This window comes from Miscanthus floridulus, chromosome 15 (genome assembly GCF_019320115.1).
Source record: "Miscanthus floridulus cultivar M001 chromosome 15, ASM1932011v1, whole genome shotgun sequence".
NCBI lineage: Eukaryota > Viridiplantae > Streptophyta > Magnoliopsida > Poales > Poaceae > Miscanthus > Miscanthus floridulus.
Window position 1 is genome coordinate 18,883,192 of NC_089594.1, and position 26,784 is coordinate 18,909,975.

At 45.8% G+C, this 26,784-nt stretch overlaps 1 long non-coding RNA gene and 1 pseudogene across 3 annotated transcripts; both read right to left on the reverse strand.

Moving 5' to 3' along the window:
• Positions 1-14,192: 14,192 nt before the first annotated feature.
• Positions 14,193-15,661, reverse strand: LOC136507128 (uncharacterized; annotated as a pseudogene).
• A 5,655-nt stretch (positions 15,662-21,316) lies between these two features.
• LOC136508775 (uncharacterized) lies at positions 21,317-24,920 on the reverse strand. Of its 3 annotated transcripts, none has more exons than XR_010772115.1 (2): positions 24,592-24,920; positions 21,317-24,016 (listed from the first exon to the last, which is right to left on the reverse strand). It is a non-coding gene; the product is annotated as an uncharacterized lncRNA (long non-coding RNA). The 3 variants fall into 3 exon arrangements; XR_010772114.1 differs by having other exon boundaries at positions 24,586-24,920; XR_010772116.1 differs by having other exon boundaries at positions 24,521-24,920.
• Between the last annotated feature and the right edge of the window lie 1,864 nt (positions 24,921-26,784).

Genomic DNA, 26,784 nt, shown 5'->3' on the forward strand with positions numbered 1-26,784 from the left:
AAGGTTTTCTGGCGATGATGCTGCTACTAACTTGGTTGCCCCGGAGGTGACCGTGGCCATGGCGGTGGATTTGTCTAGGGAGGTAGCCGGGACTTCCCAGGAGATTGTCCTGGCCGTGCCTTCTTTACATTGGCCGGCTTCTCCCTCTCCTCTTTTTGCTTCTGGTGGTCCACCCTTGGATGATGACGTGGTGCAGCAATTTGATGCCACTCATCGTTTGTCAGAGCTGACCACCTCCTGGGGGACCTTTGTGTCTTCTTTTGGTGAAAAACTCCAAGTAAGTTTTCTGAAGTTCTTTCTTTGGATGTTCGTCTTTCTCTTGTTCTTATGCCTTTTTTCTCTCTTTCTTTTTGTTCAGTCCTTCTCTCGGGACCGTACCGGCTTCTTTTTATCGTCAAAAACCGAGAAGAAGTTGTCTTCTAAGTTGAGTGCCCTGAAGACAGAGCTAGATCTCTGCCGGGCCGAGATAGAGGATGAGCGTCAAACGCATTAGAAGGAGGAACAAGCTCTTCGTGCCCGGGTTGTTGAGGCCGAGAAGCAGAGGGATGCTGCTATCCAGGAGGCTTTAAAGAATTCAGAGGCCATGAAGAACTTGTAGGCCACGAAGAAAGAGTGCAACGGTATTGCGGGTTCTTTTTGTTTCCTTCTGTATTCAAACTTTCCTTTCTGCTGACTTGTTTTTTGGTGCCTTGTCCAGCTCTCTGAGTTGAAAAGCGGAAGCTCTCGGGGGGTATTGTTGAAATGAAGACTCTTGTTCGTTCTAGTCACAACAAGGCTAAGGTGGTAATTACTCATGCTGAAGAACTCACGCTTGCTAAGTTGATTAGGCGTGGGGCTGATAGAGATCTTGTGCAGGACCAAAAAACTATTGAAGACTTGTCTGGCAAGTTGGCGACAGCTACTGAAAACTGGAAAGCTTTGTGGAAATCCTTTCATTCAGTAGCCGATGTGCTTTGAACTCCAGCGGATGATGGGCAATCTTGGGCTCAGTTAATTCCTCGAATTCCGACTTGTTTCCAAGAGTTCGTGAAGAGGTGTGCCCAACTGTGTACCAAGAATGTCCTGGCCCAGGTCCGGGTTCTTGCTCCAGAGGCGCCTTTGTCCAAGATAGCAGAGGAAGCCGATAGTCAAGAATACATTGATGCCGTTGATAGGATGGAGCCTGAGGTCGAAGACTTAGCCAGTAGAATTGTAGATAATCTTAATATTGTTATCTCTTCTCCTGATGATGACGCTTGATGTAATTGACCTTTATGCTCGCGCCTTGTAATATGACATTATACTTCTTTTTGAATGAAGATTTTTTGTTGATGTCTTCTTTGCCTAGATGCCTTGTTTATTCTTTGGATGAGTTGTCCGAGTGATCAGAGTTATTTGACTTGCCGAGTACTTTGTCTTGCTTTTGTCTTCGCCATGTAAACAACTCTTCGTGTTATCTTGACAAACTTTCTTGATTTGTCGAGTTATTTTCTGTGTTTCTTCTATGCCATGTAAACAACTCATTATATGTAGATCTTTGTGTTGACAACCTTTCTTGATCTGTCGAGTGCTTGTCTGGCCTTCGTCTGTGCCATGTAAACAACTTGGTATAGAACGTTGTCTTGACAAACTTCGAACTGTGTTCAACATCTGTCTCTTTCCTTAGTTGCAAAAACTTCTTAGGATCGGTAGGCTCCCGGGCACTTCATGGTTGAGCTCTGAAAGCCTCGTCTTGCTCCTTCAGGTCTTGCCGAGCAGGAACAAGCGTCTTCTGAGTGCTTTCTTGAGTGAAACCGTGTAGCGCTTCTTGGGGTCTTTGAGTAGTTGTGCTTTTCTGAAAAAAGTACTCCCATCTGAGTATAGCCCCCGAGCGTCTTGCTTTTTCGAACAAAGAGCTGGAGGTTCTTTTCTAAAAATTGCTCTGATTTATGCTCCAGGCTTAGTTTTAGTTGTTTTGCTTTTTTGGTTCGGGTGTTAGCTTATTAGCTACCCTCATCGGCGAGCTCAAGCATCTTTTCAGCTCTTTTGCTCTCGGCCGGTATGCTTAGGCGTATTTTTAGCCATTTTACTTTTTGTTTCGGGTGTTAGCTTGTTAGCTACCCTCATCGGCAGGCTCAAGCATCTTTTTAGCTATTTTGCTCTCGGCCGGGATGCTTAGGCATATTTTCAGCCATTTTGCTTTTTGTTTTGGGTGTTAGCTTGTTAGCTACCCTCATCGTCGGGCTCAAGCATCTTTTTAGCTATTTTGCTCTCGGCTGGGATGCTTAGGCGTATTTTCAGCCATTTTGCTTTTTGTTTCGGGTGTTAGCTTGTTAGCTACCCTCATCGGCGGGCTCAAGCATCTTTTCAGCTATTTTGCTCTCGGACGGGATGCTCAGGCGTATTTTTAGCCATTTTGCTTTTTGTTTCGGGTGTTAGCTTGTTAGCTACCCTTATCGGCGGGCTCAAGCATCTTTTCAGCTATTTTGCTCTCGGCCGGGATGCTCAGGCGTATTTTCAGCCATTTTGCTTTTTGTTTCGGGTGTTAGCTTGTTAGCTACCCTCATCGGCGGGCTCAAGCATCTTTTCAGCTCTTTTGCTCTCGGCCGGGATGCTCAGGCATACTTTCAGCCATTTTGCTTTTTGTTTCGGGTGTTAGCTTGTTAGTTACCCTCATCGGCGGGCTCAAGCATCTTTTCAGCTATTTTGCTCTCGGCTGGGATGCTAAGGCGTATTTTCAGCCATTTTGCTTTTTAAGAAACAACTCGGGGAAAGCCAGACATGTGTTGTCGAGAAACCATCTTTATTGATCATGATCGTTTGACAAGCCATAATACATATGTTGTCGAGGAACACCATCTTTATTGGCCGTGAACGTTGATCTCTTGTGGTTTGTACATGTATTCTTCCTTGAACTGTTTTCATGCGTAGAATCTTCTTAGTTGGCTGATGTGCCATGTATTGCTGACTTCTTTCCCATCTTCAGTTATTAACTTGTACGTGCCTGGTCCAGTGACTTTTGAGACAATAAAAGGACCTTCCCATGGACTGAGTAATTTATGGCGTTCGTCAGTTTTTTGTATTCTTCTTAGCACTAGGTCTTCGACTTGTAGTGATCAAGGTTTGGTATTCTTGTTGTAGTGGCGTCTTAATCCTTGGAGGTATCTTGCTGATTGAAGGGTAGCGTTTACTCTGACTTCTTCTGTACTGTTGAGTTCTAATCTTTGGGGGTGTTCTGCTTCCCCTTCGTCCTATTGTTCTATCCTTGGTGATGTCCAGATCAAGTCGGCAGGTAGTACGACCTCTGATCCGTAGACTAGGAAGAAAGGTGAGTATCCGGTGGCTCTGCTTATTTGAGTTCGTAGCCCCCATACTACTTTGGGTAATTCTTCAATCCATTTGGATCCATAGTCCACTAGTTCTTCATACAACCTTGGTTTTAATCCGGCTAGTATGAGTCCATTAGCCCTTTCTACCTGTCCGTTGGCTTCTGGATGTGCGACTGATGCGTAATCTATGCTGAAGCCACAATCCTGTGCCTAACTTTTGAACTCTGTAGCTGTGAAGGGAGAACCCAAATCTGTGATGATTCGATTGGGCATGCCGAAGCGGTGCATAATGTCTTGGATGAACTCGACTGCTTTGGCTGTGCTGTATTTTGCAAGTGGTTTGTATTCGATCCACTTGGTGAACTTGTCAATTGCTACAAAGATGTACTCGAAACCGCCCTTTGCTTTCTTGAGAGGTCCTACTTGATCTAGCCCCCAGCAGGAGAAAGGCCAAGTGGGTGGGATGCAGATGAGATTGTGAGCTGGCACATGAGCTTGTCTTGCGAACATTTGACAACCTTTGCATTTTCTGACAAGTTCTTCTGCATCTTTCAAAGCGGTTGGCCAGTAGAATCCGGTGCGAAATGCCTTGCCTACTAGTGTTCTTGAAGCAGCATGATTTCCACAGCAACCGGAGTGTATTTCCTCTAGGATCTCTTTGCCTTCTTCAAATGAGACACATTTTAGGAGTACTCCTGATGATGCGGCTCTTCTGTAAAGCTTGTCCCCCACTAGGACGCAGTTTTTGCTTCTATGAACAACTCGGGTAGCCTCTGCTTTATCTGCTGGCAATTTATTCTCTTTGATATAGTCGATGAAAGCTTGGCCCCATCAAGTGTTGATTACCAAGATCTGAGCGCCTTTAGCCGGGATTTCAGGGGTTATCTCACCGGGTTGTTTGATAGAGGGAGCTGATAACTCTTCTATGAATACGCCGGGTGGGACCTTCGCCCTGTCTGATCCGAGCTTGGCGAGGACATCTGCTGCAATATTTGAATCACGCAGGACATGTAGAATTTCTAGTCCTTGAAAATGTTTTTCAAGTTTCCGTATTTCAGCGCAGTAAGAACCCATGTTTTCTTTGGTGCAATCCTAATCTTTTGTTTACATGGTTGATGACCACTGTTGAATCACCGTATACGAGTAATCTCTTGATTCCGAGGGTAATTGCCACTCGTAGCCCGTGGATGAGGGCTTCATATTCTGCTTCATTATTTGTAGCTTGCCATAATATCTGAAGGACATACTTGAGTTGTTTTCCATCTGGAGAAATGAGGAGAACGCTTGCACCGGCTCCGCCTAGTTTGAGTGATCCATCAAAGTACATCTTCCAGTGGTCAAAGATGGTGTTTGACATAGGTTGTTGAATCTCTGTCCACTCGGCAACAAAATCGGCAAGGGCTTGAGATTTGATTGCCTTGCGTGGGGTGAAATCGACATTGAGAGCACCAAGCTCAACTGCCCACTTAGATATGCGCCCCATTGCGTCTTTATTGTGTAGGATGTCTCCGAGTGGGAAATCTATCACCACGGTAATCTTGTGGCTTTCAAAATAGTGGCGAAGCTTGCGCGAAGTGATCAGTAGGGCGTAGAGTAGTTTTTGTACATACGGGTACCGGATCTTTGATTCTGACAGTACTTCGCTGATGTAGTATACGGGGCGTTGTACTTTATACACGCGCCCTTCTTCTTCTCTTTCTACGACTATCACCGTGCTGATCACGATAGAAGTTGCCGCAATATACAACATCATGTCTTCATCTTTCTTTGGAGGTGTGAGGACAGGCGAGGAGGTAAGGTATTCCTCAAGTCTTTTGAAAGCTTCGTCGGCTTCTTTTGTCCATTCGAACTTGTCTGTCTTCTTTAGTAGTTTAAAGAAAGGTAACCCCTTTTCGCCGAGTCTTGATATGAAACGATTGAGGGCCGCCATGCAGCCTGTTAGTTTCTGCACATCTTTAATGCTTCGAGGAGGGCCCATCTCTGTTATGGCTCGAATTTGCTTGGCGCTTGCTTCGACTCCGCGATGACTGACCAAGAATCCGAGTAATTGTCCTGAAGGAACTCCGAATACGCACTTGTTTGGGTTCAATTTCCACCTCCACCTTTTTAGGTTTTCGAAGGTTTTCTTTAAGTCTTCAATCAGTGTATCCAGGTTCTTTGTTTTTACTACTACGTCATCCACGTATGCTTCTACGTTTTTGCCGATCTGATCACCAAGGCACGTTTGGATAGCTCTTTGGTAAGTTACACCAGCATTCTTTAGTCCAAACAACATGGTCTTGTAACAATAGGCTCCGAACAGAGTGATGAAAGATGTCTTGCTCTGGTCTTGTTCTTTTAGTGCGATCTGGTGATACCCTGAATAGCAATCAAGAAAAGATAATAGGGCAGATCCTACTGTTGAATCAACTATCTGATCAATGCGTGGTAGCCCAAAAGGATCTTTTGGGCAGTGTTTGTTGAGATCTGTGTAGTCGACGCACATGCGCCACTCATCCGTGTTCTTCTTCTGCACTAGAACCGGGTTTGCAAGCCAATCTGGATGAAGGATTTCTCTGATGAATCCAGCTTCCATCAGTTTTGTGATTTCCTTTTTAATTGTTGCCTTCTTGTCGGGTGAGAATCGTCGTAGCCGTTGCTTTACAGGCTTGGAGCCTTTGTTGACATCGATTCCATGCTCAGCCAACTCCCTTGGGACACCTGGCATGTCGGTCGGCTTCCAAGCGAAGATATCTTTGTTGTCCCAAAGAAAGTTGGTGAGCGCGAGTTCCTATTTTGCCGAGAGGTGGGCGCTGATGGTTGCCGTTTTGGAGGTCTCGCCAGTGCCCAGGTCGATTTGCTTGATGTCGGCTTCTTTTGGTGGTGTGAGGATGTTGGGCTTTTTAGCCGGTATCTCTAGCTCTTCTAGGCTCATTTCTACGGCAATAGTGGCTATTTCTTTTCTGCCATTGGCGTCTTGTGCTTTGGCTGCAATTTGGATCGCTTGAACGCCACAGTCAAAAGCGCGCTTCAAGTCACTTCGAAGGGAAAGGACTCCATTGGGTCCTGGCATTTTAAGTAGTACGTACGGGTAATGCGGTATCACCATGAATTTTGCTAGTGCTGGTCGTCCGAGGATTGCGTGATATGATGATTCAAAGTCTACAACCTCAAACTTGATGAACTCTGTACGGTAATTCGAGGGAGTCCCAAAAGTAACTGGTAGAGTAATTTATCCAAGTGGCATGGCTGCCTTGCCGGGTACTATGCCGTAAAACGGTGTACTTGTTGGTGTGATCATCCCGGTGAGTTGTAGTCCCATCTTCCTTAGTGTTTCTGAAAAGATGATGTTGAGTCCAGCTCCCCCGTCGATTAGTACTTTGGTGACAGTCATACCAGCATTAGTTGGGTCTAGAACCAGTGGGTAATGGCCTACATTTCCTACGCTAGTCCATTGGTCTTCTCTTGAAAACTGGATTGGATATTGTGACCAATTGAGATATCTTGGAGTAGCCGGCTCTGCTGCCATGATGGTTTGCAGAGCTAACTTTTCTTGATGCTTGCTTCTGGAATCTAGGACCCCGGCGAAGATCACTGCTACCATTCCCCTGGATTTTTGGAATCCCTTGTCTTCATGGTTGTCTTCTTCTTTTTTCTGACTATCTTCTTTAGTGTTTCCCTTGCTATCTTTCCTTGTGTATCGTTCATTGAAGGTGTAGCAATTTCCGATGGTGTGCTTTCCATTGGGGTGTAAGATGCAATGGATGTTTTCAATGCCATCATACCTTCTGGGTTTTGAAAACTTCTTTGATTTGTCAGCCACTGCTACTGTGTTGTCTGGTCCACGTTTTCTTTCCTGATGTCTGTTGTTTCGATGATTTTGCTTGTCCGGGTTGTCTCGGTTGTTTCTATCCGGGAATCTTTCTCGTGTCTTCTCTTCTGCAGTAATCATCTTTTCTACTATCCGTCTGAATTCTTCATTGCTTCTCGGGTTTTCCTTGCAGAAGTCCTGAAATTGCCACCTAGCCATGATTCCATGAGAGAAAGCTTCGATTACTTCTCATTCGGTGATGTCATGTACTTGAGCACGTAGTTCGCCAAATCATCGATAGTAATCTCTGAGACTTTCACCTCCTTTCTGCTTGAGTCCTTTTAATTCTGCATGGGTGATTGGGTGTGTAATGATACCCACGAAATTTTCACAGAAAGCTCTTTGCAAGTCCTCCCAATTTCTGATTGATCCTGGATTCAATTTGTTGAACCATTGGAGGGGCAAGGTTTCGAGGGCCATTGGAAAGAACAAGGTCTTGATATCGTCGTCTCCCCCGGCTAGTTCAATCGATTGTGAGTATATCCTGAGCCACTGCCTTGGTTTAGTCTTGCCATCATACTTAGAGTGGTTGGACGGTTTGAACTTGTGAGGTAGTCGTATTGAAGCTAGTCTGTTTGCGAAACATGGGAATCTATCGTGCGTTCCGGGTTCTTGGTATTCTGATACTGCACCTCCTTCCTGCCAACTGTCGTTTTGGTGAGAAAAGTTCTGCGAGGCTGTCTGGGCAGGCGCCCTGCTTCTGGTCTTTCTTGGTTGTTCAACTCGGTAATTTTGACTATGGTCCCTTCTACGTTCCCTATTGTGACTTCCACTTGGTCCAAGTCTCATAAAAGCGGACTTCCTTTGACTTTGACCTTCCTGCTCGTGAGACACTAACTTGGCAGGTGGTCCTGAGTGGGTTCTTCCGTCGTGCGTCTTTTGAACTGCTGGCCGGAAAAAATCCCGGAGTTGTTCCTGTCTTTCTCTGGGATGTGTAGTCGCTCTGAGTTCTTCTAGTGCTTCTCGGATTATATCGTAGGGTGTATTCACCGCACGTCTCTCTTCGACTTCTTGTTCTGATTTTCTTCTATTGTACTCAGCCAGATCTGACTCATATCTGACCCAAGCCTCCTTTCGTTGCTTGGCATGGTGTTGGCGTCCTTGTTTTAATTTGTTTCTTCTTTCTGTGGCTTGTTTCTGACTTTCGGTCTCACCATCATACCCCTGGATAAAGGGTAATATGTTGGACTCAGATTAGTCTGATGACCTGACGTCGGGTGCTTCTGGGGGGACCAATGGTGATCGGGGACGGCGAACCATGAACACTTCTTGTGCATGAATTGCTCTGTGATTGGTGTTGTTTTCCTTGCTATCGCAGTCGTTGATAACTTCAGTAGAGGTTTCAACATCGCAGATCGAATCTCCTTCTTGGTAGGGAAGAATTGTTGTTGCCGTTGTGCCAACTAGTCGGGTACCGCTATCCTCAGGAACGGAACCTGGCCAGTGGACGATACAGTCTTGAGACGTTATAGTTAGCACGAGACCTTCCTGAGCTCCTGTCAGTGGTATTCCAAGCATTGGATTGAAGGATCTTTCGAATTGTGCCTGATAAATCGTTGCCATGTTCTGGAGTCTGAACAGAAAAGGTCCCATCTTCTTTTGAGTACTCTGAGTGTGCTCCGAGTTGTATTGTTGATAGGTTGATGTCATGTTCTGGAGCCTTGTCAGAAAAGAACTCGGTTTTCCGAAAGAACTCGGACAAGACTTCATCTCAGAAGCGGAACTCGAATTTGAGTCGGGTTCGTAAAGCCGCGAAATCTGATTTGAATCGGATATTATGAACTGCGTGAATCTTCTGGCGAGCTGATCTGTTGTAGTCGTCGAAATAGAAAATTCTTCATGATGATCCGAATCTTTGAGGAGACGGCCTTGAAGCTTGCCGTTGTCATCTGCCTCGCAGATCCATGAACCGAAGATGAAGGTTGATCCCGTTGAGAAGATCATGTTGTCGAGGTCCATCGTGCTCTCGGATGTAATGTCGCCGAAAGCCCCTACCTGGCGCGCTAGCTGTCGATGTCAGGAGGCTAGAGTCCTAGTCGGTTTACAATGAGGGTTCCTAGTAGGATTACTGAATAATACTACTACTAGGATTACAAGGGAGGAATCCTAATTGAACTAGACCTCCTCTCTTCCTTGTGGGGTATCATGTAGGTCCCGTATCGATAGTTCTTACAGGAGAATGGCATAGTAACCCAGTATTCTACACCGAGCGAACCTCAGCAGAATGGAGTAGCTGAAAGACACAATCATACCCTGATGGATATGGTGCGTAGTATGATAAGTTACTTCACCTTACCGTTGAGCCTGTGGATGGAGGCGTTAAAAATGGCCATTCATATTCTTAATAGAGTACCAAGTAAGTCGGTGCCCAAAACATCGTATGAGTTGTGGACAGGAAGAGTACCCTCACTAAACCACTTATGTGTGTGGGGGAGTCCTGCTGAGGCTAAAGTATTTAACCCAAACATTGGGAAGCTAGATCCCAAAACAGTAAGTTGCCATTTCATTGGCTACCCAGAAAAGTCAAAAGGTTTTCGTTTCTACTGTCCAGACAGACATACAAAGTTTGTGGAAATGAGACACGCTGTCTTCCTAGAGGATGAAATGATGAGGGGGAGCATGGTAGCTCGAGAAATTGACCTTGAAGAGAAGCGGGTGTATGCGCCCACTCCAATGATTCATGAGCCATTTTTCTCACTACCTGCTGTCGCTGCACCGACAGTGCAAGATTCTGTGGTGCCAGCACCTGTTGTTATTCCGCCTGTGGCAACAATGAATGACGATGAGGAACCTGTTCTTTAGGATCCTGTAGAACCTATTGCCACACATGAGGGGGGGCAACAACAGCCTCAAACAGAAGATGTGCCAAATGTGGAGGCCCCTAGAAGGTCTCAAAGAGTTAGAAAATCAGCTATTCCTGCTGACTATGAAGTATACAACACTGAGGAATTTCAAATAGAGGATGATCCCACCTCATTTGAAGAAGCCATGAGAAGTGATCATTCATCAAAGTGGCTTGAGGCCATGGAAGATGAAATGAAATCTATGAATGCAAATAAAGTTTGGGACTTGGAAATAATTTCTAAAGGAGCCAAAATAGTAGGCTGTAGATGGGTCTACAAAACAAAACTTGTCTCTCAAGGGAATATAGAGAGATATAAAAGCGCGACTTGTGGCAAAAGGCTTTACACAAAGAGAAGGCATTGATTACAATGAGACCTTTTCTCCAGCCTCATATAAGGATTCCTTTAGAATCATAATGGTATTAGTGGCACATTACGATTTAGAATTACATCAGATGGATGTAAAGACATCATTTCTCAACGGGGACATGGAGGAAAATGTTTACATGGCACAACCGAAAGGTTTTGTCATGGAAAGAAAAGAACGAATGGGATGCCACCTAAAGAAATCCTTTTATGGATTAAAACAAGGTTCAAGACAGTGGTACTTGAAGTTTGATCAGATAATAAGGAATTTGGGTTTAAAGAAAATGTAGAGGACAATTGTGTCTATGCAAAGTTTAAGAATAGAAAGTTTATCTTCCTTGTCCTGTATGTGGATGATATCTTACTTGCTAGTAGTGATGTCAGTCTACTACTGGAGACAAAGAAGTTTTTGTCCTTAAAATTTGATATGAAAGATCTTGGTGAAGCTTCGTTCATTCTAGGGATCGAGATTCACCGAGATAGAAGTAAAGGGGTATTAGGACTGTCACAAAAAGCATACATAGAAAAGATCTTAAAGAAATTCAATATGCACAAATGTAGTCCCTCACCTGCTCCTATAGTCAAGGGCGATAGATATGGGGATTTTCAATGCCCCATGAATCAGTATGAGATCGATCAAATGAAAACGGTTCCATATGCTTCAGCTGTCGAAAGCTTGCAATATGCTTAAGTATGTACGCGTCCTGACTTGGCATTTGTTACCGGGTTACTTAGCATATTCCAGAGCAATCCTGGAACAGATGACTGGAAATTAGTAAAGAAAGTCTTGCGTTATTTGCAAGGAATGAAAAGCCTCATGACGACGTATAGAAGATCAGATTCACTCCATATAGTGGGATATTCAGATTCTGATTATGCGGGAGATGATAGAAAATCCACGTCTGGATATGTATTCACTCTCACAGGGGGAGATATTTCATGGAAAAGCTCAAAGAAAACCATCACTACATCGTCCACAATGTATGCCGAGTTTGTAGCGTGTTATGAGGCAACGGGGCAGGTGAACTGGCTAAAGAAGTTCATACCCGGTTTGAAGGTGGTTGACGACATCTATAGACCACTTAAGTTATACTGCGATAATAATCCTACAGTACAGTATGCTCACAACAATAAGTCAAGTGGTGCTGCCAAACACATTGACATAAAGTATTATATTGTGAAAGATAAAGTCCGGGATCATGTCATAAGTCTTGAGCATATAAGTACCGAAAAGATGCTCGCGGATCCGCTTACAAAAGGCTTACCACCCAACGTGTTCAGAGAACATGTAGCCGGCATGGGTTTAAGGGAAAGCCTATAATTCCTAGACAAAAGAAGGCCCAAAGTTAAGTATCTATTTCAGAACAGAGTGGTGTGTTGTAGTTGTTAAATCTATCGGCAATTGACCGTGACAATGAAACATGCTCTATGCGCTAATCTGTAATGGAATGAACAAAAGTAAATGATATGAAATTGAAAGATGGTAGTAGATCAAGGGGGAGATTGTTAGATTGATCTCCAATCCCAAACTGGGCCGGCCCAGTTGGGCCTTTGATCCGCGCCCTGATCGGGGGCGCCCAGCCCACTATGGCTGGAGGGCCCCTGTCACATTGCGCTATATATAGAGGTGGGGGCCGGTGGCTCTGTGTACAAGGTTCGCCTGAGCCGAGCTCCCCACCGAAACCTAAACCCTAATCCCGATCAGAGAGGGGCGCAACCAGTGACGGGAAGCCACCAGCCGAGCTGCCCCGCTCCACCGACGTCGATGACTTCATTGACCTCTTCCCCGAACATCGCTGCCCGTGCGCAGACTTCACCGACGAACGAGATGGCGGCTTCTGGACCATCTCCCTCTGCGGTGTCAGGTTCGACACGTTCTTCTTCTATTCCTCTCTGTCCCTCTACTCTCGATATCGCATTCACAGTATAGAGAACCCGCTAGACCTAACCCTAAATGATCTTTTTGATCTCAACAGTACACACATCGACCCACATCGAACAACCCGATTACTGTGGTGTGTACATATAGACGTGGTGGGGAGCTGGGACGCTAGGCCCATGAGTTAGGAGTGCCGTAGCACGTTTACATTCTAACAACATTCATACTGACATTATTGTGATAATATTTTCCCGTGCAACGCACGTGTATTTATTTATTAAATAATAAAAATGATAAAGACGATTTCTGGTACATCTGTCTGCAGGACGACCTAGACGTGTCCTGGCCGGGGGCCTCGATGGATCATGGGCGCCCACGATTCTCTTTCATAGCAGCGTACGAGATACTCCTATGACTTTCCGGCATGTTCTTAGGGTGGGGTGTCGAAGGACCGGATCCAGTGGCATCATCTGCATATTTGACAAATGAAAGATGGTGGAACAAACATAAGTGTATGTGTTGAAAGTTGTAAAGATTATTTTTTCTACAGTTATTAGATATAACTATGGTTTTCCTAAAGATCTCTTTTTATTAATGTAATAACTACTATAGTACGCAACAATATTTACATGACGCCGCATGTAGATTAAGATACAATCTATTTTAATAAACATACTCCTTCCGTACTCGTAAAGGAAGACGTTCTGGGCTCTTGGCCCGTTTTCTCAAAGGATGTCGTCGCACGCTCAGAGGGGAGGAGTTGGATGCGATTGCCCCTGTGTTTTGGCTTCCGTCTGCAGTAATCATGCGCTCGCAATCCACCGCATTGATCTCTCCTCTTCGTTTCACTCGCCACCGCATGGTCGCTTCAATTTCCTTTCTCGCGCCGCATGCTCGCTTTCCTTCTTCGCCGTGCGCCATCCTTCCTCACCGCTCGCCGCACGTCTTCGTTGCCCTCGAGCCGTGCCTTCCTTCCTCGCCGCTTGCCACATGTCTTCCTCGCCACTCGCCGGTCTACTCCCTGCCTTCCTCGCGCCATGGAGTCCGGCGCCATGGAGGTCACTCATGCCATGGAGGAGGCGCTGGACTCAAAGATGATGCCATACTCGGAGATGACGCTGGCCTCGGAGATGGCACCGGACTCGGTCGAGATGGTGCTGGACTCAGTCGAGATGGCGTTGGACTCGGTCGAGATGGCGCCGGACTCTGTCGACGTGGTGCCGGACTCCGTCGAGGTGATGCCGGAGTCTCAGTGTGCTCGTTGCGGCACGTTCCACGCCGACAATGACGACGAAGGCTGCTACCAAGCTCACCGCGAAGCTAGCAGGTGTGCACGTTGCAGTATTGTACACAGAGACTACGATCTCACAACATGGATACATGATGGCATAGAAAAATTTGATTGTGAGCTCTACATTCCTAATGTGGAGAAGCTTCAAATGGATGGTGACACAATACTTCTTCCTGAGCACGTTATCAAGAAGTTGGACGAGATCTACAATACGAAGAAGTTGGAAGATGCAAAGAAAGAACAGTAAGGTACATGTCTCATTCAGTCGACCTAACAGGCATGCAAAAACGAATTTGCTAGTAATATTCTTGCTTCGGCTAGCAATTGCTTCGGCTAGCATGCTGCAAAGACTAACATGCTTGCATCTTCTAATATTCTTCTTCTAATTTGCTGCAGGAAGGCTAGGAATTGCTTCGGCTAGCAAGGAAGATTCACAAGAGATTTGCAATGGCAGCCGATCTTCTTTCTCTAGTTTTTCTTTTTTCATGTGAGGAATATTGAACTTGTTGCACCCTTTAACTTTCATGGCTTCCCTCAAAACACTCTGAAGTGTTACAAAAATCATGTTTGCTTTCCATGGAGAGTACTCTAAGAATGCCTACAAAACATGTGTTCAAGAATTCAATCAATGAGTATATTAGTTGTTCAAGAAACAATGGAACAAGTGAACAATTGATCAATTTACCTGTTGGACTGCTGGAACTAGATCTTTTATTGTTTTTGCATCCTTCTTGTATTGAATAGCTTGAATAGCTCAAAAAAACCCCAAGTCTAAAATGTTAAAATTTGGAGAATTGGGTGGTTGACAAATGAGGCGAATGTCAAACCCTTCTTGCTTAGCAGCCTCACAAAAAATAGGATCAACCACTTTTAAATGGGAAGGTGTATTATCTTGTTGTATGAAAATTGTCTTGTTCACATCTTCTCTTGGCCATTTGGCTCGAATGGCAGGCAGCACATTGTTTACCATGAAATCTCTAATCACCTCTCTTGTGATTGAAGTAATTGGCTTGATTACTTTTTCTCCACGAAGACGATTGTGACTTCTTCTAACAGCATGTTCATAAGTGACAAGTGGAAAACAACCTATTTTTCCATGAAAAACACATTCTCCATTCCTAAACCTTGGCCGAGCACAAACACACAAGAACATGAGCCTAGGGATGTAATTCTTGTTTTTACAAGTGCGATGTGGTTCATCTTCCTCGGGTAGCAAGTAATATTTTTCAGATTTTTGAGAGAGGTAGAACCATTTTTCATCAATGAACACAAAATCAAAAAAAATCCTTAAATCTTTGATCACCAAGCAAACCCTGCTCAATCATGTCAACACACCACTTCAACCTAGTCTTCTTGTTAGCATCTGTGAGGTATGGTTTGATGCTACTAGAGTGATGCCTAAGCAAACCTTTTTTCAAATACCTTTGTATCCTAGCTTTGCTCATACCAAGTTTACTAGACACATCTTCTATGGTCATTCTTTGTTTGAGAGGAATGTTGCGCAATTGTTCGTAATCAAGAGGGACTGCCTTGCGGCCACATCTACCCTTCTTTTTACTTGCAACCACAACAGGAATGTTATGAGCAAGTTGGTGTTTACCTCGCTTCCATAGGCGCTGAACTGACGGAATGTGCACTCAAAATTGATCAACAACAATTCTTGTATCCTTCTTGCCTAGTGTCCCATTCTTGCTTCTAGCCAACAATGCTCGGTACACTTGTCTTGTGACTTCTTCTATCATGTCCTTTCTCCTATGGTGTACTTCAACGGGAACCTCAACATCTTGTTCTATTAAAAGAAAAAAAAAGAACATTCTTCTAGTTAGCCACGCATTACATAAAAAATAATCAAAAAAGGAAAGAACAAACTGAAAAAAAATTACCAGCGAGGTTTTGTATGTAATCAAAGTCAACCGCACCATATTCATCTAATGACAAGTTCAAATCAAATACTGTCCAAAAATGAAACAAAAAATCAGAAAAGATGGCGCTTGAGGGAAACAACAAACTCAAACAAGAGAGGTGATTACCATTGTCGTTGCCGGACTCCAATATTTGCTCGTTGAGATCGAAGGCAAGATTGCCGTTGTCAACTTCTTCTAAGCAAACGTTCAGATCAAAGGCAACAACTCTAGGATCAGCCATTGCATGCGGTAGTGAAGAGAAGAGAGGGAAAGTGAGGAGATGAAGCACGGTAATGGAAAGAGAAGAGGCCGGGGGAAAGACTCCGTTAAAATAGGCACGGCGGAACACAGACGTCGGAGCTATCGAGCGCAAAAATTAGAATCCCCTGGCGCCACCGCAAAAACGTTTGCATGTGAAAAACCAACAAAAACATGGCGCCCAACACGCCCAGAAACGCGCCCAAACGCGAGCACAAACGCGCTCAAGTGGCTCAGCGCGCGCACCACGCCCAGCAGAATCAAATCCGCGCGCCATGCAGCCACAGCGCACGTGACACGCAGGGCCAAACAGTGCCATGCAAAATCAAGCCAGTAACAAAAAAAATGGCGCCCACCAGGTATCGAACCCGGGTCCTCAGGGCCAACGCCTCGTTGCACTAGCCGTCTGAACTATGATTGTTTCTCATATGGAATGCACCCGCAACCATTTTTTAATAGGGGCAAACAGGAAAAATATTCCCTAATTAATCACTCCTTGGTAAGCACAATCATGTCTTAAACGACTTCCTTTACGAGTATGGAGGGAGTACATAGCAACAGGTCGGTCCCAAGCATTAGTGATTAAGTCAAAGTGAAGTTGATTGCAGAGAAGACCCAACGACACGAGAGACAATTGTACTGTTGTCATCGAAACATGTACTATCTACGGGCCAATAATAGATAAGGAGTCTTCCACTATATATGTCTTCCATTTATCTTGCAATAGGGTTTCCTAGCTACCTCCATTGCGGGCCAATAATGATTGTTCAATCTACATAGTGGAAGACCCTGATGTCTTGCGACGTTAGTTATCTGTAGTGCACTTACATAATAGCATCTGATAGCACGATTTGCTAGCAGCAAGCTTGACTCCGATGCGGCCGCGTGCTTAAATTAGCAAGCTTGAGTGCTTGACTCATGCATTCGAGAGCGGACGACTTGGACCGTGCCTTTTTCGTACCGGATACATATATGTGGCTTCCCAGTGGTTCAACGTACCGCCAGGTCATCTACCACTACTGGAAACCCATCCTTTGCCAAGGGCTTCTGGGTTTGCCGAGGGCTAGATCTCGGGCACTCGACAAAGGCTCTATTTGCCGAGGGCCAGCCCCAGGAGCCCTCGGCAAAGAAACGGCCCTCGGCAAAATAAATCTTTGCCGAGGGCCTAGCCCTCGGCAAATATGGCTGGATGGGTCACGGCGGCCACTGGCGTCAGTCTTTGCCGAGTGCCCGCCGTCAGGCACTCGGCAAAGATTTTTTATTTTTTATTTTTAAATTTTCTTTGCCGAGTGATCACATATGGAGATGTCTGGGTTTTAGGCATCCGACGTCACAACTTGCTCGAAACCTTCTTAATTTTTTACCACAGCCTACACATGCGATAACATGACACCTCGACAAGTTTCGTGATTTTCGGACTTCGTATGGATTTTATATAATTTAAAAACACTTTTCCGACAAGTTCCTCGTCATGTTACGTGAAGAAGATGCCCGAAATTTGATGCGAGTTCGTGGATAAGGACTCAACATACACCAAATACCATGAATAACATTTTTCGAATCACAAATTGCATTATTCCATCCAACTGCAGTTCAGATTTGAAATATTCGAAAAAAATCAACGAAAAGAAATAAATTAGGGAAATATATCAAAAAAAGTCAAAATTGGCCCAAATTTTAAAATTGAGTTTTCAATAATGTATTATAGCACCACAAAAAAACTAGGTTCAAAAAACAAAAAAAAAATCTTTGTCGAGGGCCTAGCCTGGCCCTCGGCAAAGGGGATCTTTACCGAGGGCCTGGCCAATGGCCCTCGGCAAAGAAAATTTAAAAAAAATAAAAAATCTTTCCCGAGGGCCCTAGATCTGGGCCCTCGGCAAAGGGCCCAACCCTAAATTGGCCAGCGGCCTAGCCCAAAATCCCCGCCCACATTTCATACGCCGCTGCTGCGCGCCGCCGCCCCTGCTCGCCCCGCCGCCGCCTCGCGCCCCGCCGCCCCACCACCGCGCCGCCCGACCTCCGCGCTGCTCCTGCGCGCCGCTCCAGCGCCGCCCCAGCGCCGCCCCACCGACGCCGCCCCCACCGCCCCAGAGCCACCCCTGGGGCGCGCCCTGCCTCCCCTCCCCGTCTCGGTCGAGCAAGGGGAGCTCGGCCGCCCCGACCGGCCCTCCGGTGGCCCCCTGGGCCGGCCTTCCCGCCCCCCCCCCCCCCCCCCGCCGGCCTTCCCGCCGCCCTAGCCGGCCCTCTGGAGACCCCCCGCGCCGGCCTCCCCTTGCCAGCCTTCCCGCCGCCCTGGCCGGCCCTCCAGCGACCCCCCGCGCCGGCCTTCCCGCCCCCCCGCGTCGGCCTTCCCGCCGCCCCGGCCGGCCCTCCGGTGGCCCCCCGCGCCAGCCTTCCCGCCCCCCCCCCCCATGTCGGCCTCCCCGCCCCGACACCAGCCCCCTGGCCGCCCCGTCGCCGGCTGCTGGTGGAGGGGAGGAGGTAGAGGGTGAAGTAGGAGGAAGAAGAGAAGGAGAAGAGGAGAAGGAGGAAGGGGAAGAGAAGGAGAAGAAGAGGAGAAGGAGGAAGGGGAAGAGAAGGAGAAGAAGAGGAAAGGAGAGAAGAAGGAGAAGAAGGGGAAGAAGGAGAGGAGGAGGAGGAGAAAGAGAATAAGGGAAGAGGAGAAGCGGAGAGAAGAGAGAAGGAAGAGGGGGAGAGGAGTACTCGGACGCCGCTCGACCTCGCCGGAGAAGAAAGTGACCCCCGCACCGTGACGCCCGACTCCACCGCAACCCTAGGTAAAACTCTCGTTGTCGGCCTTCGTGCCGTATGTGGTTGTGTGGGCCTTCGTGCTGTAAATTGATATGAGGGCCTTCGTGCCGTTGTGGTTGTCGGCCTTCGTGCCGTTGTGAATGTCGGCCATCCTATCGTTTTTTTGCAGGTTTTGGAAACCTCCCCGTGCAGGGGAGGTGCTGCCGAAATTTTCAATTGAGTCTAATCTTTTTGTATTCCTAGATTACTAGATGCAATCTCTAAGTTCCAAAACTGTTTTCCCGGATTACTCACACATGCAATCTCTGCTTCTTTGTGCAGCCTCCGTCCGCAGGTTCCAATCATCCCGGTAGTGCGTCACCGGGTGATCCCGCCTTTCCTTCACCACCGTCTCATAGGCTACCTTGATGAGGACTAGTGCTAGGTGATGTGGTTGGACTTTATTGTAATATTTGTGGTTTATGGTTCTGACTTGTGCTTGGATTTCATGAACTTGTCGTAATAAACATGTGAATGATGATGAACATGTGACTTGTCGTTGTAATATATTGTGATTTGTGGTTCACAATTATGGTTGTGATATATTGTGAGAAAATGGGTTCTGTGTGATATATATATGTGATGGTTGATATATATATGTATATATATGAAATGTTTGTGTCGATGGAATGCAAAAAACAAAAAAAAAATTAAATTTCTGCCTCTTTGCCGAGGGCAATGACCAAGGCCCTCGGCAAAGAAGGGTCCTTTGCCGAGGGCCGTCCCATTGCCCTCGGCAAAGATTCATTGGAAAAATTCTGGAACATTTCTTTGCTGAGGGCCATGGTTGGAGGCCCTCGGCAAAGACTTTTTTTAAAAAAATTAAAATTTCGTTGCCGAGGGCCTGCGGGGAAGCCCTCGGCAAAGGTTTTTCAAAAAAAAAGAATAATTCTTTGCCGAGGGCCGTCCCATTGCCCTCGGCAAAGATTTTTCAAAAAAAAAGAATAATTCTTTGCCGAGGGCCTCCGGAGACGGCCCTCGGCAAAGACTCCGTCCCAGGCGTCGGCGCCGTGATGGCTGCTTTTCTTTGCCGAGTGCCGGTCCAGCCCTCGGCAAAGGCTTTGCTGAGTGCCCGATAAAGGGCCCTCGGCAAAGACCCTCTTCGCCGACTCAAAATTCCCCGAGAGCTCTTTGCCGAGGGCCGCCCTCGGCAAAGCCTTTGCCGAGGGTTAATGGGCCTTTGCCATGGGCCTCAGGCCCTCGGCAAAGAGGCCGTCTCCAGTAGTGTACGACGGGTCATCGTCGGCCAGGTCACGGATCGGTTGGCCGAATGGCACTTGAGCAAGCACTGATAGCGCTTGCGCGCAACATCGTCCAAACCTTTTCGTTCTAGCTCTTATATATAACAAAGTTAATCATTCAATTTCAAGTTACAACTTCAGCTGCCTTTCTTCATGGAGGTTCTGATCACAATGTGTTGGTCTATTTGGACCATGCGAAATGATATTATCTTCAAGAATATCCCCCACTCCGTGCAAAGATGCAGACAAGTATTCAAGAAAGAGTTTGCCCTGATTATACTCAGAGCAAAAGCAAAGCTTCATTTGCAGATAAATTTATGACTAGAAGCTTTTGTATAATTTTTTTTATTTTCTTTTTGACCTTCTTTGTGTCATGATTGTAATTCTACGCTTTTTTGCTCGTTTTTTAAATAAAATTTGAGTAGGGGTTCAATCCCCTCCTGTTCCCAAAAAAAGTTAATCAATCAATCAATCTTGATCAGCACAGAAAGTTATGAATTTTAATGTGTTATACCTATTTTTTTAGAGACGGCTCTAGATCCAACCACCTCTAAAGGTAAGAGCATTTTTAGAGGCAGCTGTAAATCCCAGCCTCCTCTCAAAACCATTTTCTAGAGGTGGACCGACTTGGTAACCATATTTAGAGGTGCATTTTGATTGAGCCGTCTCTACTAGGAAAGTCCTTTGTTGCTAATAATCATTTGTGTAGTAGTGACATTTATTTTTGAAAATTGCTAAGTATGTTTTCACGTTTCCACTAGAGCAGGCCAGGGATTTGCACTAACAAGTACGGAGTCTTCCACTATATATGTCTTCCATTTATCTTCCTAGGGTTTCCTAACTACCTCCATTGCGGGCCAATAATGATTATTTAATCTACATAGTGGAAGACACTGGTGTCTTGCGACGTTAGTTATCCGTAGTGCAGTTACATAATGGCAGCTGCAACTCTAGAGTGTACGTAAAGTAGAGTCAAGGTCAACAAAACAAAAGGAATGATGTTGTTTTGATCTGGGTCATCGAGACATTGATACATCTTCATTAGGTTGACTGATATGCTTAGGCTACTCCTAATGCATTTTGTTATTATTGTAAGAGTGCCCGGTTAGATTCAGATCTGAACGGATCTACTAACCGAAGAATGCGGAAACATAACTACCATAGAAGGAAATACGCAAACGAGAATAACACCGAGAATCCAAGACACGATGTTTTTAAGGAGTTTCAGCGATGTGCCTACATCCTCAGGGCATAACTACGGGTGCTCCTCCTCATAAAACAACAGCTACACCGGCATCCGGACACTCCCTCGGCCTTGCCGACACCCAAACCAGCCGCAAAGTCGTCTCACGGTTACGACAGGGCCGGGTTGCCTAATATTTATAGAGTTGGACTCCAACTCTATCCTAGCCCCTAATACAACTCAAGTCGCAGCGTAACCAAACTATACACATATTTGACACATGTCTAACAATTATTATGCATGTTAAGGCCATGTTTTTTTTTTGCTCTGGTCTTATTAATGTCATTAGTTTGTTAACTGTAATGCTTTATAAATCTCATTAGTCACTACCGTAGAGCAGTTTTTCTGAGACGGCCATAACAAATTTCCAAAGATCAGCTGCACACCAGCCTCTGCTTAAGGGCATGTATTAATCAGTAATTACAGAGGCGGTGGTCATGCCGGCCTCTATAAATCAAAGAAAAAAACAAACAAAAAATCAGCCTGTGAGCTGAGCCGGCTGTTCAAGTCCAGAGATCCGTCGTTGCCAAAACCACCCACAGTCCACAGAGAGATCCTCTGCTGCCAAGCCTGTTGGTCGTCCATGGAGATTCGTCGCTAGCCCACTGGCCATCCTAGGGGATCCACAGTTGCAGAGGTCACACACCATCCTCAGATATCCGCCACTCGAGCCCGCTTGTCTTGTCTCCCAAGATCGAGAGCCCATGCTTTGCAAATCCGGTGGCTGTCGAGCCTGCTCATCCTCCCACCATTACGTCTCCCCACTGTCGAGCCCACTGCATAGTAGAGAGGAAGAGAGTGAGGGATGAAAGGATCAAGATGCCTAAGAGGAGGTGAATTGGGCTTCTCTAAAAATTCTTGCAATAATTGAGTCCTATACTTAGCCCACTTCACCCCTAGTGCCTAATTGTGCATTCAATTGTTCTATCACACAAAGAGTTTAGCAACCTAGGTTCCAATCCTACTCTAGCATGGCAATTCTAGGAATGTAAAGACAAGTATTGAATTGCTCAAAGTAAATGCTCGAAGTAAAGAGAGAGAAGGAACATGGCGACGTTTTGCCGAGGTATCAGAGAGTCGGCACTCCCCACTAGTCCTCGTTGGAGCACCAACGCAAGGGTATCGCTCCCCCTTGATCCGCGCAAGGATCAAGTGCTCTTTATGGACTGATTATTCACCACTTCGGCACGGTGAATCACCCACAACCACTCACAAGATGAGTTGGGTCGTCCACAAGCTCCGTCGGATGGTCACCAAGCTCCCAATCACCACCAAGTTATCTAGGTGATGACGATCACCAAGAGTAACAAGCACAAACTCTCACCTGACCCAAACAAGGCTAATGAGGAAGGTGGATGCACACTTGCTACTCCCTAGAAACTAATGAGGTCCTTAATCTTGGATTATCAAATCTCAATTACCCCACTAGGCACTTGCTCTCACTTGAACTCCAAATGGTTGCCTCACCTGAACAAATGTGCAAGAGAGGTATGTTGGACGAGTAGGAGATATATATATAGTCCCCACTTTCAAACATACTCGTTGAGGTTCAACTCAGCAACTTCAGTGATGACCGGACACGCCTGTCGGGGTGACCAGACACGTCCGATCAGTAGCCAACGGCTACGTGACGTTAGCTCTGACAGGCAACGGCTAGTGTGACCGGACTCTGCCAAGGTCCGGTCCACACTGACCGGATGTGTCCGGTCAAGAAAACCCTTCTCTGAAACCTCTCTACATTGGATCGGATGCACTGGCCTCCAGCGTCCGGTGCAACGGGCACATCGTCCGGTCCTCACGGGAGACAAAACCCTAGGCACAGTCGCGTCCGGTGATGACACTATGTCAGCGTCCGGTCGACTGTAGGGTTCTCTTTGCGCTGTCTTACACTGACCGGACGCGTCCGGTCCCTCTGCCACACCTCCAAACACTCCAAATTCAAGGCACTTTGTGAATGGGGTTGACTTCAAATGATCTTTGCGCTAACTCTGAGCTACCTAGTGTTAAGTTTGACAAGTGTGCACCACACCTAACACATTAGACTCACCTAGGTCAAGCTACTAGTTCATACCCTCCTTAATAGTACGGCCAAAGGAAAAACAAAACCCTAAACTAATCTAAGTGTCTCTCCAACATCAACCGACACTTAGAACTAGCCGTCCTTAGCCTTGTTGTCCATCCTTTGAAAACCGAAACGATTTCCATCAACAGGGGCATGAATACCATTGATTGCCCAAACAATCACCATTATCGTGACCTAACTCAAATTGTTTCTGCAAAACACTCGTTAGTCACAATAATCTTACGTTGTCATTAATCATCGAAACCCACTAGGGACCTAGATGCTTTCAATCTCCCCCTTTTTAGTGATTGATCACAACAACCTCGAGTATGTGTATAAGAGATGAGTGAGGTTTTCAACATACTTGGTTTATATAAACATGAGATAATAAGAACAAGGGGTTAGACATGCTTATACAAACCAAGCCAACATAAGTACTCAAAGAATATGAAATAAGCTCGAGTACAAAACATTATTCTCATATTAATCAGAGTAAAACGCGGAAGCAAAGCAAATGAGCATAAGCGGTGACATGACATATATAAATAATAGAGAGAGAACACATGTCACATTATCCATCACACATGCATGAAAGTAAATATGATATGCATGAAGAGCACTCAAAAGAACAAATCCACGAATCCATCTCACGACGCCCCCCCTAAGTCTAACATACTCTCTCTCCCCCTTTGGCGTCAAGCACCAAAAACTAAGGATCCTGCGGTGGGGCTGGAGCAGACGAGTCGGGCTGTGAGGTCCGTGGGGTGTACTCAAACTGAGAAGCAAGAGTGTCGATGTCGGAGTCTAAGGACTAAGGACACGTGGTAGAAAACTTTTAACTGTAGACGGTTGGAGCATGATGGGCTGTCGTCGGCGGGTCGCCCGCTCGCTTCTCGTAGGACCCATCAATCAGTGATGCCAGCTCACAGTGGGGTGTCGGAGGACCCACTGGCGGTACCAGTTACGGGCGATAGCGTCAGAGTGGCGGTTCCCGAGGACGATCTGCGTTAACAAAAGATGGCGCAACAATCTTCTTAATTAAACTACTCATATATAATACTGTACATTCCTTTTTCTGTGGATGTGCTATAAGCAAGTTAAAAATATTCCTTTTCTAACTTTATATATAGTTTCTTATTAAATGCCTCTTGTTTCCTTAATGTACGTTACAATTTATATGACTTAGTATATTTTGTTAACCTGCCACGTACTTACATGGATTAAGAGACAGTCCTTCGAGTTTAATAAAGATATATAGCAGCAGACACAGTTGTCATCGTTGAAATAAACATATAATCGTCTAGTCTAACTCATTATTAGTTTAATTTAATTCTTTAAGGTTTGCCATTGAAAGAATTATGTAATTATGAAATTTCCATGGGCGCTACCTAGTAACTCCTATAGGTAGCCAAAGAATGAAGTGGATGAGGGCCGGGCTTTTGATTTACTATAATGAAAATATTTTCCTACAAAAAAGCAGCAACGAACTAATGCAAATAGTTATACCCGCACCCGCACCATGTGTGCATGGGTAATGGATGTTGCCCTGATTTGGGTGGCCGTGGACGTACACTTACTATGGCCGCTGCTTCCACTGCTTCCTGATTCGCCTTCGGTAGCCGTTGCCAGCAGGAAGACGAGGCCGCCGCCGCTGCCGTCGTCGCTGCAGACCACAAGAAGCAGCAGCAAAACTACACCAAGGACAACGGGCGACCTCGTCCAAGCATGGTAGTTGCTGCTGGTCGACATGCTGTATGCCTCCAAGAGATATATTTCGATCGAGAAAAATACTAGTAGTACTACAGATGAGCGCACGATTTGCTAGCAGCATGGCTCCGCGCCCATAAATTAGCAATGCCTCCACTCATGCAGACGAGAGTGGACGACTTTGACCGCGTTTTTTTGTGTGCCCGATAATATGCTTATGGATGGAAATGGGTCGGGTCGATCTGACCCATAAAAATAAGGCCAAACTGAAGGTTTCCCTCCCACCCATATCCTGAAACCCTAGCCTCTCACCGCCGCCCTCAACTTGCCGTGAAAAGACACCGACGCACGCCGACGTTAATTGCCTCGTCCAACCATACGTACGTTGACGCATGTTCGTGTACATGTTTGGAACTCGACAGTAACACATGCGCGCGTGCCGTATAAAGATTGTGTGTGATATGTTGGTCCCTTCGCCAGCCATCAATAGCATCGTATGCATGGTTTCACCGGGTCATCTACGGGTCAACAGCTCGTCGGCCGGATATCACCGGAAAAGTGGAACAAGTCGAGAACGGTTGGGAGAATGGCACTTGAGCACTGATAGCGCTTGTGCAACATGCACCTCTTTCGTTCTAGCTCTTGCATCATCAAATCAGATTCAGATATGACCAAAATAATCAATATCGATATAGAAAATACAGCCAACAATTAAAGATTCAGGAAAATAAATCCATGTGGCAAGTACATAGGAGTAATCTACAAGCCATCGCACGAAACAAATACAATCATCCGGGTGGTGTAGTGTGCTACTATGTCTCTTGAAAGTGAGGCAACTTTATTACTGTACGCAATAATTTGACCACGAATGAGGAGACTATATTTAATTAATTTACATTATTTATATTTACATTTACAGGACAGTCGTCGTCTCGCTGTTTATTTGCTCCTATGTACGACCAGGGGCGGAGCCAGAATTTGAGCACAGGGGGGGCGCTATTTAAGCCGATAACAATCATACATGATGAAATATATATACAAAGAGAACGTTGACAATAACCAAATAAATGTTTATTTTACAATACAAAAGAAGGCTAAAAAACAAAATACTAAATATTATAAAGAAAATAGGAACAAAATTTAATTAGACCTTGGTGTCTAAGCTTCACCGGTCAATCTAAACCTAGACAAAAAAGAATCACGGTAATAATAAAAACAAAGGAGATGAGATGAGAAGATAAAAAGGAAGAATAATCCTAGATGAAATAGATGTGGTTGAGATAAATGCGGAGGGAGAATAAACAAGAAAAACACTGACTATATTTATTAGCTAGCTAATTATGCGTGGACCGTGAAGCGTGCAGTGTTCCCATCTTTTGCGTCGTCGCCGTGTATTGACCGAAACATCCGGGTGCGCTCGCCCGCTAGTGCTCTGCTGCTCGAGGCCTCGTCAAGTGGAGCACGCGGGCTCCGTTAGTTGTGCACCACGATCAGTGGCGCTGCCGGCTTGTCAACGTCGGCATTATTTCGTGGAGGACTTGTTTGACTCTGCTGATCCAATCAAGATGACACCACCAGTCCACCACCAGTGTCTTGTTAGTTTCCACGTCCTGGAAAATGGAGATCGCTTTCTATGAACTTTTTGGTTGTTCCAAACAGTTTTGCTTGGCGCCACACTCGCTCCCAGGCGTTTGACAAAGGTGGTGCTGCCTTGGCGATCCAAACATCCCCTATGGGCTCCTTTGGATCAGTCATTCCCCATGGGGATTGGATGGAATTGAGGGTTTCACAAGGGTAATTAAATATAATGGGTGTTTCCAAAGAAGTGCATATGTTTGGTTTTTCTGCTGTTATTGCGTATGTACATAGGTCATGCTATAAGTGGATTGCATGTTGTGGAGAGAAATTTCAGTTAAGGGTGATATATATTGCTATAGTTGCAAGGAATCTACTCATGTTGCAGTTAAATGTAGGGGGCTCTAGGCGCTAGCGCTTAAAGGAGAACCAGGAGTGCTAGCGCTTGAAGGAGAAGACTGAAGCATATGGCGAGAATCCCTAGGAGA